The sequence below is a fragment of the Sorex fumeus genome, unplaced genomic scaffold (assembly GCF_029834395.1).
Source record: "Sorex fumeus unplaced genomic scaffold, SorFum_2.1 ptg000072l, whole genome shotgun sequence".
In the NCBI taxonomy this organism is placed as follows: Eukaryota; Metazoa; Chordata; class Mammalia; order Eulipotyphla; family Soricidae; genus Sorex; species Sorex fumeus.
The window spans coordinates 31053672-31071644 of record NW_026606129.1 but is presented as its reverse complement, the minus strand read 5'-3'; the positions used below and the strand labels follow the sequence as shown (position 1 = coordinate 31071644).

Genomic DNA, 17973 nt, shown 5'->3' with positions numbered 1-17973 from the left:
AGCAGGTCCAGTAACATCTCCATTTTGAGACTTGTTGTTACTGTGTTTGGCATATCAAATACATCACGGGGAGCTTGCCAGTCTTTGCTGTGCGGGCGAGATACTCTCGGTAGATTGCCAGGCTCTCCAAGAAAAGGTGGAGGAATCGAACTTGGGTTGGCCATGTTGGCCACTTGGAAGGCAAATGCCCTACCCGCTGTGCTATAGCTAAGAGCTCTTTAAAAAGAGATTGTCAAAAATTTAGTTCAGTTTTAAAAACTGAAACTTTTAAACTTCTTGATTAACCTATTAGTAAAGCATATCGTAGGTATGAATTAGCAGTCCCCACATATGAAAATTATTTACTCGAATTCCAAAAAATATGGAACATTGTACAACTTTAAATTAATTTTATCAAGGTATTTCTCTTCCTTTGTAAATCATCACTGTATGGTTTTATCAAATTTTTCTAAGCAATTAAAGAATTTCATGATTTCTGTATTGCTCCCCAAGCCTTAGAGCAAGAGAAATGTTCAAAACCATTGTCTGAGATCTTACTCCGTGCTGAATTATTTGCATATTTCAGAATCTTTCTCAATACAATGATATAAAGAGCGATTACCAATAGTCACTTTTTGTACTAATGATGATTTTATAGTTTTAGGAAAGAGGCATAAAATTATTACTTGTGATCACTTATTTATGAATTAATTATCAATAAAAATTTAATAATTGATTCATTATTAAATAGTAACAATAATCTCTACCAAGTTTCAGATAATTTGCTAAGTCTTGGGTATAATAAATTAATCATAGAAGAAATTAACAGAAATAATATTTAAATTAGACTATATAATTGAAATGTTTGATAACTAGGAAATAATAGATCTTTGGTGTGAGCTTATGTTTGATAGTATCTTGTTTCAGAATAATAGGAGATAGACTAGGCAATGTATATTCATTTTCTGTGATGCCCCTTTGAGAGACACTGGGAAAAAAACAAAAGATCCTGAAGTAGTAAACATTTTTCCCTGTTTATTTCAAAACCAAAACACACCAAACACTGAACAATCAAATGCTAGAAACTCAAGCCAGTAGACAACCTGCTCATCTAAGAGTATCTATGGCCTCCTCAAACAGCAAAGCTAATGACTCCCAGTTGAGCCTAACGGAGATTGAAGATGAAATAGTTGGGATATAACACTTTCGCATCAGTGGTCTGGGGCAGTAGCAGAAATACAGGGATAGTGTGCTTTGGAGAGGCTTATCTGCTTCTAAACTTTGACCATACTGCTGCCACTGTGATTTTTTTGACAGTACCAACAAATGCAAGCCGAACTGACCTCTCATCAACCACTCTGTAACCGTGGGGCTCGTGCAGGCAGATTGGCATCTGCAGGCACATCTTTAGCAAGTTGGCAGCCTTCGTGCCCTTTGCAGGTTGCAATCAAACCTGCCTTCTACAGCAGCCTCTTTCTGGTTGATTAACTTTAATGTAATTTTAATTAAAAACCACAGTGTCAAAGGGTTTAGCTACTCGAGAAATGAGCACAGACTGCAGCCCAGTGGCAGCAGTCACTTGGAAAATGGAAATGTGTCTTGACAATGTTGTGCAGGGGCCAGATAAACAGGGTCGCTGCAGTGCTTCGCACACACGCAGGAAATAGGCAAGGGAACATCAGAAGCAAGAGGACGGCTTGTACATCAAGGGGTTCTAATGTACGAATTCAGGTGCCATCAATATTTTTTAGATCCTGTTCAGTCCTGGCATAAAACACTCTCTACAATGGCTGGCAGTGACCATTCTGTTCTCTTCTTGGCACTTGAGGCTCTAAACTGACACCCATATCTGGATTAAATATGAATCAAATTCAGACAGGAACAAAATTGGCAAGTCTTACGTATTATTCAATTGTAGAACCTCCCTTCCCCACTCCCACTATGTGACTATACTTTATAGGAGGCAGGGGGTGTTAATATTAAAAGTTCGTGTTTCTTTCAAAGAGCTATTTCTCTGGCACATGATTCTGACTTCTTTGCCAGCAATGCCAAAAAAAATTAAAACTGAATGAAAAACAGTTGTCTTACTTGAATTGGAAGTGTGAGAGGGAATATTACAAATATGTTTGGTTATGCAAAGCTTAGAAAACTGTATATCTGTTTGATCTTTTTACATTAAAATTGGAATATGCTTGAATAATTAAAATACTCTCAGTGTCCTGAAGAAAATATTTTTTGTTCATTCCTGTTTTTCTTTTATTTTTGTATGGATGTGAAATAGTATTCAAAAATGGCAGCGTGAAATATGGCTATGTAGGGGAGAGGTTCCTTATTAATACCAGGGAGAGAGGCATGCCTCTATTCCATGCTGAAATGCCCTTTATTCTTCCCCAATGTAACTAATTTTTCAGGGCATAACTCTCAGGAGAACACCTAGTGACGTCAATTCTTCAGAGGAGAATTTCCTCCACCAGGTTTGTAGGATGCTGGGGCTGCTTTGCTGACAGATGGGGCCGGTACAGGTGGGCCCAGAGCCATGTGAACAGAAGGGGCCCCTGGACCCTGACAGAGAGGATAGACAGAACGGTGGGGGAGAGTTTAGGGCAGTGGACAGGGAGGGCAGAGAGGAGGCATAGAGGATTTCTACACTAAACCCAGCAAAGAGGAAGAAAAGCAAAAACAAGCAGATGGGTGGACAGGGAGAGGTGATTTGAATTGTATAACTTGCTTAAGAAACTAATAAAAAACAATCTCTGGGGACAAGACTTCACTGTAGGCAGTCTTGGAAAATTAGACATTTATTGAGGATTATGAAAGCAAAAAAATACAAAGAAAATAAATATGCAGTAAAGATACGAACATGAATCATGTGTAAGCTTGCAGGATGAATTCTTTGAAGGTCCTTGCATAGTCCCAGTTAGTCATTTTTTAGTCACTATTAAGCACCCATCTCTAATTCACTGCTTCTTTATTGAATAATAAAGTTGAATTGTGTTATTTAATGCAGCAGGAAGTATAACTAATCATCGCAAGACTGATGCATTTGAAGAACTCAGTAAAATTTCTATAATGATAGGTAAAGAATTGCCTACCAGAGTAGCATCTGATTAGATTAAACTGAAGTATTATAAAAATTTCTTCCATAGAAAATTATTTTTCCAGGATACTTATATGCATTTTTAGAAAAATGGTTCTATAGTGAAATGAATCTGGGGAAGCTTGGATAATGTATTAAATTGATGTTCTTATTGCAGGACTTTTCAGGATTTTCATGCATTCTTCAAGAAATTCTCTACTCACTGGTGTTTATCGGGGAACCCTTTTTGAAAAGCATTTTGGGGGACTAGTATGTAAAGTACATACTCTGGGAAACAGACTCTTGAACCAAGCAGAAGCCCTCAGGATGTAGTCCTTGCAAAGGATATTATGTGTGAACATTCATTTACAATGGCATGAATGCATGTTCATATTACAGCTAGTGTTCAATCATGGATGCACTGTTCTTTCAGCTAAGGTAAGGTAAAGGCCCTCCCGTTGATCGTCGATTTGCTCGAGCGGGCCCAGTAACATCTCCATTGGAGACTTTGTTGTTACTGTGTCTGGCATATCGAATACTCTCGGTAGCTTGCCGGGCTCTCCGAGAGGGGCGGAGGAATCGAACTCGGGTCAGCCATGTTGGCCGCTTGTAAGGCGAACGCCCTACCGCTGTGCTATCGCTCCAGCCCTTTCAGCTAAGACGTCATCTTTTATTCAACAATATTCCCACACACTAAAACACTCTGTCTGCATATAACTACATCAGTGGTTTTGTTTCTTTAATGTTTTGCAGCAGCTGTAGGAGTTAAGGAGTTCATCTTCAGTTAGATAATAATAATAATATAAGGTTAATTTAAATGTCATGACTGAAACTCCAATTAGTATAGACACTGACAAATACACAGCACCTCCATTTTTCCTTTGATCAACAGACCTGCTCGTGATTTTTCTGGTTTTGGTTTTCACTTATGATATACTGTTCTCATTTATAACCCCAAACAAATAAGCTACAAGATTTATGAAAGCAAACTATGTCTTTGCTCACTCTGGGGTTCTAACACATAATTTGAACTCAACAAACAGTATTAGAACTATGAATTGTTCCACTAATTGGATGCTAGTCCTGTAAGAGCAGGAATAATGAGAGGCTAGTTCCAAACATATGACAATAACTTTACTAATAACATCAGTTACAATGATTTTTGGAGAGGGGGGCAGTCTCCCAAATGGTGCCTGTCAGGGAGTCCAGTACCTACTCCCTGTAATTCTCAGTCAACCGGGTCAGCAGTTTAATGCTAGGTCTCCAAGCTGCTGGTTCCTTGGGTCCTTTAGTGCCCAGGGAATACCAGGGTTACCCTAGCAGTCTCAGTGACCTCCAATTCCAACGCTGTCCACAAGCCCTCAAGGGACATAGCTCCTGGGTCAACTGCATGCAAGGTTTGCATTTTAACTCCTGTATCTTTTCTCTGGTCCTATTGTTTCCTTTCCCTTTCATGAAAAATAATATCGTGCAAAAGTTCTATGCAAGTTGCTGTACTGATCGTCAGGGGATAAAAGGATGAATGCAGCAAGCAAGTCTTTTCAGGGAGAAGATCATTTGGTGGGATCTCCCTTAACAACTTAAACCAAATAAAAATTATTAAATCAAACTGAGTGTGGACAGAGCGAGTAGGAATTGTGGAATATGGTGAATACAAAATTAGCCAGGCTCAGATGCTAACTTTCAAATGGCAAACATACACTACATTTAGATTACAGTTCAACCACATGATCAGCAAGAGGTTTGTTTTCATCAGAAGTCAGCAGAACAAGCATGAGGAATAAGAAAATGTTTATTTGATACAGGAACTCAATTTTCTGTATGAACAGAGTCCATGTCTTGGGAGGTGGTCCCAAAAGTGCAAAATGGACTCAGTACTTCTGCTAGATCACAACAATAGCTCCCATGTTTGTGATACATTTTCACCCTACTTTTAAAGCTACTGTTACATTTTGTCCTTTCCAGAACTAAAAATGTTCTATTCAAAAATTACAGATTAGGAAATATGGTTCAGAGAAGTTAAGTCTTCATGGCTCTCTCAGGAGCAGGCTCACAGCTGAGCACAGTGGAACTCAACTTTGAGTGTTCTCTTTTGGTTTTCTATTCTCAGACTTTTCCATGAGCACAATCACTTTAAGGCAAGTGATTTTATCTTTTCCGCAGAGGTTCCATTGCATCGTGAAACAAAAGTACCCATGCAAATCCAGACAAATCATGTTTGCCTTGACCATGGCAAATTTTGATGGCATTCCACATGGCATGAACATGCAGCAGGGCTTATATTTGATTCTTCAAACACCTTTTTGTACTCAACAGTAAAACTAATGTTTATTTCTATTATAAACATCTTACTTTGTACCATAATATATTTTATATGCTTTGTGTGGCCTTACTATGCACTAAGGTAAAATCTCCTGAGTAAAACAATGTATTAATTTTTGAAAGTTTTGAGATAAAAATGAAAGATTTGCACTATATCCTTCTAATCCTATAGACAACTTCTTATATATTCATCAGCTTTATTAGGATCTACAAGATATCACCATGCAAACAATGATATGATCTCTTACTCATATTCACCCAACTTCCTTTCCCTTTGTTGTGGTTTTGATGACTAAACACGCACACCATTGACAGCAGTGCTTGCACACTTTGATTGCAGGTGCTCACACACACTTCATTTGTGCTCACTGGATCACTTATTATGTTGTACCAAACACCCCAAGCTATATTGTCACTCTTCTTGCTCTTAAAAAATAGGGTGGTGTGTGGGATAACATTTTCAGCCTCCATATGTATAAAAGGCAAGCACCCTGTTACTGAGTTATCCCCAGGCCTTTAATCTCTATTATTAATATTTTGGTGTATAATCCAGTCCAATTTTGTACCTCAAAAATTGCCTGATCCCCTGTCTCTGTGAGATTATAGACTTCATGAGAAGAGCTCAGTGTTTTTATTTTCTACTTATTCACTTCCAGCTTCTTTCCTGCCTGTAACATGGTAGGCACTCAATAAATACTGTTAATAATAAATGTTTCATTTTTCCCTTTTAGAAAAAAGATTCTGAGTTTGGTAAGAGCTTGAGGTAGAACATGACACTAGTTACTAATAATTAATCTTATTCCCAGATAAATTTGGCAATGTTATTTGCATGATTTAATTTTTTTAAATGTGGTCATGGGTTTTATAACAACATTTACTTCATTTTGGAACTTCCTTGATGTCTAGTGAACCTGGAAAACTTAAATGATGTGAGAATTGTTGTTGATATTTGAATTAAGTAGTTAGATAGAAACCATATTTTGGAGAAAAGTTTTCATTTCTGTGATGTTTGAGGTTCATCATTCAGAAATTTTGTTACTACATATCCTTAACTTTCCATGTACTGTGGTTTAGATAAGAGGAATTGATAGAGAAGTATGTACTTTAAATCAAAGGTTCTGCTAGACAAATTGAATTAATTAATATAACCTGTCAAATTAAATATTAGTCATTTTGTTATTATGGGGAAATTTAAACTTAGAAAAAATTTTGTTTTGGGGGACATAGCCTGTGGTGCTCAGGGCTTCTCCTTGCTCTTTGCTCAGGGATCACTCTAATCAGATTTGGGGGACTATATGTGGTGCCAGGGATCAAATCTGGGTCAGCTACATGAAAGGCAAGCACCCCACCCTTTCTACTATCTCTGGTCCCTGTGTGTTGATTTTGTAGCCTTCCATTTAATATAATAAGTTTCTAGAAGGTTTGGGGGATTATTTGGTTTTTCTTTGTAGAGTTTTTAGGTTTTTCATAGTATACAGTATCATGTCATCTATAAGTAGTGATAGTTTGACTTATTCTTTTCCAGTCTGGATTCCTTTAATTTTTCCATCATTACCAACTGTAAATAAAAGTGCACATATTTTTAAAAATAATAATAGACAACTCTAAAGGACCCACATTACTGACTTTATTTGTAATGAAGTATGAAGGCAGTATAAGACTTCTGAGATTATTCTAAAAAACATTGGGCATGTTGATGGTAAACAAATAAACAACTAGGAAAAAGAAGGTAATTTTGTGGAAACAACGAGATAACTTATAAGTTATCTGAATCTCATGACAGAACCAGAAAAAAAGACTGTTTGCAATAATCCTACTAAAGTCAGAAAAACCTCAAAAACTAGCCACAGAAACTATTCTGCTCAGAATATGTATCAATTTATACTCCAAAACGTTGTTGAAAATAATAGGGTAATAGGTAAGCAATCAATGGAGCCTTATAGCTGGTACCAAAATTAGACAACTTAGCATAGAAATCAGGAAAAGAGAGATTCAAAATAAACCCTGTCAAAACAAGTACTCCTTGTTGATAATGCATATTCTCAAGACTGTATAAATACCATCCATAAATACCATTTTAGAAGAAATAGATCTCACAAATATATTTAGCAAAGTAACTAAAAATACAATAACAACAATAAAAACAAACAAGTGATAATGAAAATAAGCTCTAAATAGAGAATGGTGAATCAGCATGCATATTTGACATGAAACTTCTAGTAGTCGTCACCACCACCAAAGGAAAAAAACCATAAGCCATGAAAGGGTGTAGGAAAAGATGACCTATATAAAAGGAAAACTGAAGGCAACAAAAACTGACTACAGAAAGGCCCAGAGACTTTAAAGAAGCTATAATAAGTATATTCATAGGACTCAATGTATGTGTAAAGAAGTAGACAGTATGATAATGCCTTTTCAAACAGACCATTTTAGCAAATTGATAGAAATTATTTTAAAATTCAACTGGAAATTGTGTTCTAAATATGAAAAATTCACTAGAGGGGCTCAACCATAGTTATGAATCTGCAGGAGGAAAAATGAAAGCCCCTGAAGATAAACTGAGTTTATAAAATCTGAAGGACAAAAAGATCAATGTAGGAAGATAAATGAATAGACCCTCAGTTAAGAGATCAACATCTCAACATCTCACAAAGGGGCAGCATAGAAGAAAGAGGAAAATAGAAAGTACTTGAAAAAATAATGGCTAGAACTTTTCTATATTTTCTGAAAATACTCTATACATATCCAAGAAGTTCTAACATAAACATAAAGAGATACCAGATTCATCATAAGAGAAATACTTTGTATATGCTCAGTCTGTTGAATTCCTTCTCCAGTCTAGTGATAGTGAATCCTTGAATATTGGTTTTTCTGTATTCAACAAATAGTCACAACATGTATTCCATGTGAGAAATACCCAAGGAAGAGTCTCTTGATGTCTCATCATCTACAAACACTGAAAATGTGGTAATATCAAGCATTCTTCTTACTTCTGTGCTGCCAGAATCAAGGATCAACTCCAGGGTCTTTTGGTTCCTGTTCTTCAAAGATGAGGCAGCCAATGGTGCATTGCTTCTCATTGTGGGCCTCTTCTGAGCCTCAGGAGATCACATTAGGGGTGTAGGCAAGCCAGTAGTGAACTCCAGTCTGAAAGGAGGACCCCACAGCGGTCACCCTGTCACACGAGAACACAAAGGTCATCTTGTTTTCTCATCTTCACAAGGGTCTTTTCAAATCTGTTTTGTTTAATTTTCCAAAGTTCCACTTTTGTTTAATTGTTCAGGGTCCAGTTTTTTTTTGGGGGGGGGGGGTGAACCAGAGAAGAGGATGTGTTACTCCTAAATCCACTCCCAGGCTCCCACACTGTGCAAAGTGTGTTCAATAAATGATATTGATAATTAAAGTCACTCACTCAACAATTATGTATTGAGCATCTGGTGATCTAAGTAAAAAATAAAGTCACTGTGAACTTTCAAATCATCAATTCTACTAACCTTTCCTTATTGCACATCCTGTCTTGTCATTGACACCTTGATGAGCTCCCATCACCTTCCTCCTTTTCTCAGACTTTCCCTGATTTTCCCTTTTGTTTTCACAGGTTATTTAACAGTTGTAAGGAATTGAATCTATCCAAATAGTACATGACTAGTTTGAGTTAGAGCCAGTACTAGAACCCAGGCCTGTATATAATGAAAAATCAGATCATAGCCAAATCTCGCTACACTCATGGAGAAGAAACCCAGATGGGCCAACTCACAATACATGCTTCCAAATCAAAGAGCACTTTTCCCCTAAGGACATTGTTAGGACACTGTCTAGCTAAGATATTCAGGAAAAAGCACCTCTTTACCTGCCCTAAAGAAATGGAAAAAATTCAATGCCTGAGCCATTGACCCAATAGAGTAAACCATGCTGGAAATTTTGCTTAAGATATTCTTTCTAAAGGACCTTCTGTCTTTATTATGACTATAAGTCTGTCCAGGCATACAAAGTTGCAATGAATATTTCTTTTTATTCAGACTTCGCATTCTCTATAAAATGAAAGGGTTCTTGACACATAGTTGGCAATCACTATCTAGGTTTTCTGAATAACATAGGTTTTCATTTTTAACTAAGCTCTTAAACTCAATAGACATCTTTCTCCAGTGAAAATACATGTGGACTAACACAAGCAGAAACAACACAGTTCTAATCAGTTTAACTGTTGACAAAAGCATGTGGTTTCATTGCTTGGGGCCAAAGTTTTAAGAGTGGACTCCGATTTCTCCAAGGCACACCCCTCATTTATGTGTGCAAATAGGATAATTAAGTGTCCAATTACCAGATTTGCATTGGCAAGTGGGGGCTTTGTGTGGATAAAATTCTCCATAGTTTGGAACCAGCTGAAATGTAGATCTTTTATTTTTTAATCAGTCCCCCAACAATAACACAGGCATGATGAGGTTTTCATCTTGCCTCACTCAGAAGCCATCACTAACATTTCCCTGTATTTTGGTGATCCACTGAAACAGATAGAAAATTCTTGAGTATTTGCTTCCGTACTTTATACTCTAAAAAATAATAAAGCATTTCAAGTGTTATAAGATTTACATTTTCTCCCCTTTCCAATCTCAAATTGGGTGAGATAGCTCATCTAGAAATACGATTTGTGACAATCTAACCATATGGAAAGAACATCCAAAATTATTTTTTCCCTCAGTTTTGAGCTGAGTCTAATAGGTTTCATGACATTCTCAAACTTTGAGTTTTCCAGACAATTTTAGTTATAAAGTTGTTTTCTTTATATTAATTAAGATGCTGTTTCTGGGTACAGTTCCTGTTAAGAAGGAATAAGTTTGCAGTATATTGTTTCTTTGATTAATGTAGTTTAAAATTCTTGTTGAAATGTATATAACAATTCTCTGAACATTCTGACAAATTGGTAGCAGGCAGACTGGGGATGCCAGAACTCTAAGGCACTAAATCAGTGGTCAAGCTGTCAGTCCAAAAATAACCACAAATCTAGGTACCAGGTACACTATGAGCTTTCAGAGATGTAATGTAACTTAGGTTTGGGAAAGGAGGAAAGAGCCCATTAAGGTAAGAGAGGGAGAAGAAAATATCCTGCTTTTAATTTTTCTTTTTGCTCTTTCGTACTCCAGCATTATTGGGTTATTTTGTAGAGACAGTGGTGACAATGGCAATGGTGGGTCACCAGATATCAAAAAGGCCAGCCCTTATCTCTGACCAAGAACATTATGGGAGAAATTTCTATTTATTTATTCTCTCTCCTTGTTCTCTTTCCATTGACCCTATAGGAAGAAATATCCTTTTTCTTCTTCCCTTAGTAGAGGTTTGTGTACTTTTGGGCAGAGAGTCATAACATTTCTCTTCTATATTGATCAACAAAAAATGGTTTTGCCCAATATTTCATGCCCAGGAAAACTGTATATTCTTAATAAAGACACCCCTTTCCAGGAATAGTTTGCCTGTCACTAAGACTTTTATAATGTTTTTATAATTATCTTTGGTTTATAGGCTGCCAATATAATATGAGGATTCACTCCCATCTTGTGCTTGGTTTAACACTTTCAAGTAGATATTTCATTTAGACTTTTCTTTTGTAAACAAAATATCCAAGAAGTAGTAATAAATACATGGTAATATGTAAATCAAGCTTTGAAAGTACTTAAATGGAAATGAAATATTTATATAAATATTTTATTATAGACAGGCCTACCCTTAAATTTATTGACCAAACTGAGTAGTTTGAGAGTGGAAAGGAGAAGAGTGCTGAAATAAAGATAATATTTGAGTTATAACACATACAGACTAAAACACATTGGAACCCTCTCTATAGACTTTGCTACCACCTTTGTTTTTAGAAGTTTTTGTGATTTCTTCTCATACATAGCTCTGGACATGTATATAAATATACACACAAAATCCTCTGGGACTGTTTTGGAATCTTATGTCATACATAGACTGCTAATTAATAAAGAGGACTGTCTTGAAACATTATTATTGGGTATAATATTCTCTTTATGGGCTGGAGCAATAGCACAGCGGGTCGGGCGTTTGCCTTGCAAGCTGCCAACATGACCAACCCGAGTTCGATTACTCGCCCCTCTAGGAGAGCCTGGCAAGCTACCCAGAGAATCTCGCCCACACGGCAAAGCCTGGCAAGCTACCCGTGATATATTCGATATGTCAAACACAGTAACAATTGTCACAATGGAGACGTTACTGGGCCCGCTCGAGGAAATTGATGAACAACGGGAGGACAGTGACAGCAATTCTCTTTACATAAAGTTTCGGTTAAAAATGGAATGTTGTGCTCGCTTCGGCAGCACATATACTAAAATTGGAACCATACAGAGAAGATTAGCATGGCCCCTGCGCAAGGATGACACACAAATTCGTGAAGCGTTCCATATTTTTATAATTGAAACCCAAGCACAAAAATTGTAAATCTACAACTGTAAACAAAAAAAAATAAAAAATAAATGGAATGTTATAGTTGTGCTTTTAAAATAACTTTTAAATCATCCTTATGGGATACAATTAACTTCTCTCTATTTACTATCCTTAAAATTTCTCTTCTCTAATTCTGTTTCCTCATCTACAAAGTTTAAATAATAATAAACTCTTGCAAATATTGTGAGGATTTAACAACATATGATGCACAAAAGTGCTTAGCAGAAGGCTTAAATAAGTCAAGTCATCAAAGAGTGGCCATATAAGTTCACTGTCCAATTCACACTTGAGAATGAACAGGGACTCTACTAATAAACTTAGTGGAATAGCATGTGAGAAGTGACAGTATCTCAGACTGTCAGACCATGTGTTCAAGAAACTCCTGTTTTATAAATGATCCTTTGTGGTAGCACTCTGATTACTAATGACTACAGTGTCATAGAAAGCAAATTTGTACTTAACACAAGCACAAAGTTGTATGGAACATTTACATTTAATCTAGAATACTTCCTCAAGGATACTTAATTTCTTCTAAAGCAAAAATAAATTCTCAGATTGAAATTTCAAAGTCCTTTTAGCTCAATATTAAAATGAGATCTGAATTTTAGTAATTAATTGCTAAGTGTTATTTATATACCTTTTGCTTTGGAGGGGGATACTTCTAGACTAGAGAAGAAACTGGGAGTCTAATAAATGAATCTTTTTTTTTAATGTAGCAGTAATACTTTCTATTCAGCCACTGATTAGGCTGATTGAATTGTGCATGAATTCTGCCTTACTTTTTTTTCCATTTTTTATAATTTTATTTATTGAATCACTGTGAGAACAGTTACAAAGCTTTCGGGTTTAAGTCTCGGTCATATAGTGAAACACCCATACCTTCACCAGTGCACACTATCCACCACCAAAATCCCCAGTATACCCCCATCCCACATCCTCCCCCTACCTGTAGGGCAGATGATTTCCAAATTACTCTCTCAATACTTTGATTACACTCAACATTTGATTACACTCAACTCAACACCTCACTCACCGTTATTATTTTGGATTTTACCCCAACACTCAGATCTGTCGAAAAGGCAACAGTAGACAATTTGTTTTCTATTACTGGTTATGAATAAAATATGATGCTGTGTGGCTGCAGTAGTGGCCACGCGATTTTGAAATTCTGAGATTTCAACAATTAAATCTGGAGGGATTTCTTGCCAAAACCTGCTGGGTTCTGAGATTTGTTCCTGAGTCTCTGGGATCATGGCCATTAAGCAGCTTGATCAAGAGAGGCCATTTGTGGGCGGTGACTTGGGGTTTCCTTGGAACAGGGAGGAAAGGGCCAGCTCCACCCCTATCCTGTGAGGCCCAGCGTGTCTCGTCACTGTGGGCCCAAACCTAACTGTTCAATGGCCTCTGGAAGATGGTAGCCACCGAGCCGCCTAGGGAGAGCAGGTGGAGACACAACACCTTTTCCGCCCTGGGGTGGCCCGGCAACAGTAACCTACTGCGTGGTCCACACGCATTTCTGCCAATTGCTGCTGGGTTTCGAGATTTGTTTCTCAGTCTTCTGGATCATGGCCATTAAGCAGCTTGATCAGGAGCCAGAGAGGCAGTTTGTGTGTGGCGACTCGGGGTCTCATTGGGATGGGGAGGAAAGGGCCAGCTCCACCACCATCCCATGAGGCCCCATGTGTCTCACCACTGAGGGCCCAAATCTAACTGTCCAGTGGCCTCTGGAGGATGGTGGCCACCAGGCCGCCAGGGGGAACAGGCCAAGGCACGAAACCTATTCCCACCTAGGGTGGCCCAGGGCCAGTAACCTACTGCAGGGTCCAGATGCACTTCTGCCAAAAGCCACTGGGTTTCAAGATTTGTTTCTCAATCTCTGGGATTATGGCCATTAAGCAGCTTGATCAGGAGCCAGAGAGGCCTTGCCTCCAATTATATAGCTGAGCCAGAGGTGGTTTGTGGATATGTCTCCCACATACCTAACTTTTGGCCGTTTACTTTCTTGGTAAAGTTTGCCCCAAGTTTTGGGGGTCTGGCCAAAACCACAGCAGCAATTTTGGTGTATCTGGAAGTCTGAAGGCATCATGAAGCTGCTGATGCACTCACCTCACAGGTACAGATTGACCTGCTGGCAGCACCATACCCCCTAATAAATGAATCTTTAGCCAAACTCTAATAGAAGTTCACCAGGTTTGATTCCACATCTTAACTATTGTTCTAAGTACTGAGATTTTAGAGTTTTGATGTACTATCTATGAATGCTTTTCACCCCCTCCCATATTTTATTCTTTGTTGCACTGCATATATCAATATTGCACTATTATATATATGTACTATATATTGCACTGCATATATCCAATAATGAGTGGTGCAGTGCAAGCTCACAAAATCCTAAAATAAATATTTTAAGAAGGAAAGGAGAGGAGGAGAGTGGGGAGAAAGGAAAAAAGGAAGGAAGGAGGAAGGGGGGAGGAAGGAAGAGAAGGAGGGAGGGAGGGAAGAAAGGAGGAAGGAAGGGAGGAAGGGAAGAGGAGGAGGGGAAGGGAAGGAGTAGAGGGGAGGGGAGGGTAGAGAAGGGAAGCAAAGACTACTGGGTCAGGGGTCAAGATGCTGGAGTACATGCTTTACTTGCTGGATATCTAGCATACCATGGTCCTTCCATCATGGCCAAGTGTGACTCATAAGCAAAACAAAAACAAAATAGAAAGTCTCTGTCACCACTGCCACCAATACAACTGCAACAACGACCATTATAAAAGCTATAACTGAATATTTTAGGCTTGCCTGAGTTTCTTTTTTAGCTGATTGCATACCTTCTGTCTTCTTGGGGAGGGAATTTTCATATTATCAGGGAACGTAGTGATTTTGACTTAACCACTTAAAACTCAAACTTTCAATCCTGAAATGATTTTTCATCACTGCTCAAATCAAATGACTGGGTCATGGATGAATAAAAACTATTTTGATGATGTTTATTTCAGCACCTACCCTACTTCTTCTGGAAAATATAAGAGACTTATACTTCCAACTAATCTACTCAAGTTGTCGCTCAGTTTTCCAATAATGGGGCAAAAAATCCTTGATACTACAAGCTTTACAAGGCCCTGTGAATTGCTTAGCTCTTTAAGAATATCATACCCTAGAGACTAGTATCTAAAGTTAGAGATAAAAGGAGCCAGGAGTACTGGCCAATGGTTGGAAGCTACCACAAGTGTGTTGGGGGCGGAGGGAAGTTAGGATAGAGAAGGAACCAGTATGACAATAGTGGTTGGAAATAATCACACTGGACAAGAACCAAGAGTTGAAAGTAGGTAAAGGGATATATATATTATAACCTTTCTGTATCTGTATTGTAAACCATAATGCTCAGATGGAAAGAGAGAGGGAGGGAGAGGGAGAGGGAAAGGAGAAGGTGAGGAAAAGAAGAAAAGTGCCTGCCATAGAGGGAGGGGTGGAGGATGGGATAGACTGGGGACAATGGTGGTAGGAAATGTACACAGGTGAAGGGTAAGGTGTTGGAACATGATATGACTGAAATCCAGTCATGAACAATTCTCTGTGTATCTCACTATGATTCAATAAACATTTTTAATTAAAAAGGAATATCATATTTTAATTGCATATTCTATTAACTTCTACATAAACTGAGGCTTTTGTCCATTACATCCCCTCGCAAAAACATTGTCTCTAAAGGTGAGTTCTCTTTCAATTTTGTTTGAAAATATAATGTACTGTGTGTGCATTCTTACTCAGCTGTTTTATATCCTAGATTTTTATTTCATTCCACCACCAATGTACCCTGCTCTCCACCAGTGTCCCAGGTTCCCTGCCACATTTCAGCTCACTTCTTTTGCAGGCATATAACAAATTTATTTCATATTACTTGCTTCAACAAAACTTAAAGAAATGGCAAATGGAATTATCAGAAAAATCAACAAGTCAACTTATAGTGATTAGTTACTATATGATATCAACCTTTGTAAATATATTCAAATCTTTTACTACAATATAGTATATTGCCTATTCTCACTTGCATTACTTAGTTTTCAACTCTTTCTTCTAAAATATATTGCACTAAATTTTATTTTGTACTTAGATCTTATTGCAGTATCAATGCATCGTCCCTATTATGAATGAAGTTTATTTTTTGGTCCCTTTGGCAGACATATAACAAATTTACTTCATATTACTAAGTCCAATAAAACTTAAACAAATGTCAAGTGAATTTATCAGAAAATAATTTAATAAAAGTCCATTTGTGATGATAAATAGCTATATGTTTTTAAACCTTTCTTAGTCTAGTAGAGAACAACCATGTGCAACATTAGTGAGTGCCTTATTCAATGCCACATGATGGGAAGTTTCTCCTGTCCTTTAAAGGAGCTCTTTTAACAATTAAGAAGAAAGACAAGATATAGGCCCAGAAGAAGAATAAGAAGAGAGAGAGAGAAAGAGAGAGATAGAGAGGAGAAAGAGAGAGAGAGAGAGAGAGAGAGAGAGAGAGAGAGAGAGTCTGCCATAAAGGCAGGGGTAAGGGGCCTGGGGGAAAACTGGAAACATTAGTGGTGAGAAATATGCACTGGTGAAGGGGCAGGTGTTTGAATGTTGTGTGACTGAAACCCAATCATGAACAACTTTGTTAACTGTGTATATCACTGTGATTCAATTAAAAAAAATTTTTTTAGGGGCTGGAGTGATAGCATCGTGGGTAGGGCATTTGCCTTGCATGCAGCCAACCTGGGTTCAATGCCCAGCATCCCATATGGTCCCCCCGAGCACTGCCAGGAGTAATTACTGAATGCAGAGATGGAGTAACTCCTGAACATCACCAGGTGTGACCCAAAAAGGAAAAAAAGTTTTAAAAATGAAAAAAAAATAAAGAAGCTCTTTTAGTGTTTCTTGCCAAACTGATTTCAAAGCTATGAATTCCCTAAGCTGTTTCTTGTTCATGAAGCTCTGTATAGTTCCTTCAAATCTGAATGATAGCTGGATAGCATGTTCTTGGCGAGGTGCTCATTTCATTGAGTTTTTGTACTGTGTCTTTCAGGCTCATACCTTGAGTCTCATTTAATCTTTTATATATCTTATGGTCTTTTCTTTGTATATAAGTTACTTTTTTGATCTTATTGCTTTCAATATTGTCTCTATATTTCAATATTGTCATTTAAAATATAATGTGTCTTGGAGTTTTCCTAACTGGGTCTATTTTTACCAGAATTGTTCCATTCTCTTTGATCTCAGTGCCTATAATCCTCGACTTTGGGAAGTTCTTACTGATAATTTCCTTAACTATATTTTCTTTATCACATTTGCCTTCTTGTTCTTCAAGGACTCTAGTGATTCTTATATTGTTCCTCTTGAACTCATCCTAGTTCTCAGATATGCTGTTCATTTCTTTTCAGGCTATATCTATATTTTAGAGTTTTATAAAACTTACTCGTGCCTGGAGCAATAGCACAGCGGTTAGGGTGTTTGCCTTGCAAGCGGCCAACTTGGCCGACCTGAGTTTGATTCCTCTCCCCTCTTGGAGAGCCTGGCAAGTTACTGAGAGTATCTCACCCGCATGGCAAAGCCTGGCAAGCTACCAATGACATACTCAATATGCCAAAAACAGTAACAATAAGTTTCACAATGGAGACGTTACTGGGCCTGCTTGAGCAAATCGAGGAACAATGGGAGGACAGTGATAGTGTCAGATAAAACTTATTTTAATTTTGGAGTTTACTTATTTTATAGTTTATGACATTTTACTTTCAAATAGTAATTTATAGCCTTTTATTGCAGGGATTAGAAAACTATGCCCCATGGGACAAATCCCTGTAATTTTATAGAGTTCATTATAACATGAGAATGACCACTTAACTATTTGCTTACTTACTATCTATGGCTGGTTTTGTACTACACCATGGAAGTGGAGTAATTCTGAATCTGGAGAAATAGTATAGGAGTTAAAGCACTTGCTTTGCATATGGTTAACTCCAGTTCAATATCCAGCATCACATTTGGGCTCTGAGCACTGTCAAGAATGATCCCTGAGAAAGGGTGTTGCTCCCTTCCGCCCTCCTCCCTCTGGAAAGAAAGATGGCGGCCACATGGGAGCCTTGTGGACAGCAGGTATGAGCCGGGGGTGTGAGGGCGAC

At 37.8% G+C, this 17973-nt stretch overlaps 1 non-coding gene across 1 annotated transcript; it reads left to right on the top strand.

The window, feature by feature from the left end:
* The first annotated feature begins 11690 nt into the window (after nucleotides 1–11690).
* LOC130038024 (U6 spliceosomal RNA) lies at nucleotides 11691–11797 on the top strand. The gene has a single exon (XR_008794579.1). It is a non-coding gene; the product is annotated as a U6 spliceosomal RNA (small nuclear RNA).
* Nucleotides 11798–17973: the final 6176 nt, after the last annotated feature.